This window comes from Helianthus annuus, chromosome 9, assembly GCF_002127325.2.
Source record: "Helianthus annuus cultivar XRQ/B chromosome 9, HanXRQr2.0-SUNRISE, whole genome shotgun sequence".
NCBI classification, from domain to species: Eukaryota; Viridiplantae; Streptophyta; class Magnoliopsida; order Asterales; family Asteraceae; genus Helianthus; species Helianthus annuus.
The window spans coordinates 32,911,837-32,914,232 of NC_035441.2; positions in this window are offsets into that span (position 1 = coordinate 32,911,837).

Consider the following 2,396-nt stretch of genomic DNA (forward strand, 5'->3'; position numbering starts at 1 on the left):
TACCGGAGGCCACCATGGAGCCAACTTTACCGCCAAGAAGGTGTTGGATTCCGGGTTTTATTGGCCGATTATATTTCGTGATGCGCATAGTTGGGTTAGAGCGTGCGATGCCTGCCAGAGGGCAGCAAACATATCCGCACGTGATGAAATGCCTCAGACTTGGATTCAAGTTTGTGAAGTCTTTGATATCTGGGGGATAGACTTCATGGGACCATTTCCCCCCTCACGAGGTAATAAGTACATCCTGGTCGCAGTTGACTATGTATCCAAGTGGGCGGAGGCACAGGCCTTACCCACCAATGATGCCAGGGTGGTCGTGAGATTCTTGAAGAGCTTATTTGCCCGGTTTGGCGCTCCGAAAGCGCTTATCAGTGACAGAGGGACGCATTTTTTGCAATACTCAGCTCGAGAGAGCTTTGTCCCGTTACGGTGTGCATCACCGTTTATCCACGCCCTATCATCCACAGACAAGCGGGCAGGTGGAAGTCACGAACCGGGGGCTGAAGAGAATCCATGAGCGGTCAGTAGGTGCAAACCGTAAGGATTGGTCGGATAAGCTCGATGAAGCGTTGTGGGCTTTTCGTACGGTCTACAAGATGCCTATTGGGACTACTCCCTTTAGGCTTGTTTACGGAAAGGCATGCCATTTACCGGTGGAGTTGGAGCATAAAGCGGTGTGGGCTCTAAAAACCGCAAATCTGGACCTAAAAACCGGAGGTGAAGCCCGGTTTCTCCAGATTCATGAATTGGAAGAGTTGCGACAACGCGCTTATGAAAGCTCTGTGTTGTACAAAGATCGCACGAAGAGATTGCACGATAAATGCTTGAAGGCCCACAAAGAATTCCAAGCAGGCGATCTTGTTCTTCTTTACAACTCCCGGTTGCGTTTATTTCCTGGGAAGCTTCATTCACGTTGGACAGGACCATACGCAGTTAAAGAGGTATTTCCGTATGGGACTGTTGCAATAGAGAACGCGGATGGCGTTATTTTCAAGGTAAATGGGCATCGTTTGAAGTTGTACGTTGCCGGGCCGATAGAGTCGGCGGTGGAGGTCATCGAGCTCCAAACCCCGCACACATCATAAGTGTGGGGAGGATTGAGTCTACGCTACTGACTCGCGGATCAAAAATGTTGCAAGAGCGTCAAAAGCGCTTTAGGGGTAGTATCGTCTTTTTATGTGTTTTTCTAGTTTTAGCGTAATTTAGGAGTGTTTGGTAGTTTCCGTTAGTTTGTACAGTTTTTATACGTGCCGAGTGAAGGGTCTACGTGGGAATATTGTTAAAACATGTTGCCGATGGTAAATATGGTGAAAAACGGCGAAAACGGCTGCTAAAACTGCATTCTGCAGTAAACAGACACATCTTCAGCTGTTGCACGGCCGTGCCATGCGTCGCACAACCGTGCGTTTGCGGGCTGGCCGGAACGATGAGTCGCACCCCTGGTGCATCGCCGAGAACAGCAAGAAGGGTTTGAAAATTGTCGCTCTCGCCATTCCCCTCATTCGCGACACATCAAGGGCAGTTTGGTCAATTGGAGATATAAATACCCCCATCTGCAGCCATTCCCCTCATTCGCGAACCCTAACTGCTGCCGACCGTTCCAGAGCGATTTCGCCTCAAATCGCACGGTTTCACCTATCTCTTTGCGTGGTACGTTCCTTCTTGTAGATCCGTGCCACAGGCCCAGATCAGAAAGACAGAAGCTTCATAATTATGTGTTCTGCTGTTTTTGAGTGAAAATTTTCATGTTCCCTCTATTCTAACGATATTCCTCATGCAGATGGATCATCCCTTCTTACAATTTAACCCCAATGATGAGCGAGAGGCTCTTTGTATCCCAAGACGTGACGCCTTATGGAGAAGGCGAGGGCAATTTGGCGTCCCCCAGAGGTTGGATTGGGACGTTATGAGGGACCTCAATCAGTTTGAAAGACTTGAAAACATGATCAGTATCCCACTTGCGCGCTTATTAGCTATCGACCGACCCATCTATCGCGAGCTAACGATAGAGTTCTTCTCCACATACGCCTACGAAAAACCACTTGCTTATAGAAGGCCAAAATTCCGCTACAAGGAGCGGATAACTTTTAGATTGGGCGGACGCTGGCACAGTTGGTCAGTGGGTCGATTGGGTAGGAGACTTGGTATCTACACGACTGCAGACATGGACTCCGAATTCTTCACGGAGCTGTTTACCTTCCCGAGTGATGAAGCACGGGCCGCATTCTGGGTTGAAAATGCTATTGGTGACCCTCACGACCCGAGAATGTCTAAGGCTTCAAGATTGAAAGACCCTTTGGTTCGAGTGATGCATCATGTGTTTAGCCACACCATTTGCGGCCGCATGGACAGTTTAGGGAACTGTCCAACACCGGATTTGATATTTCTTTATGCGC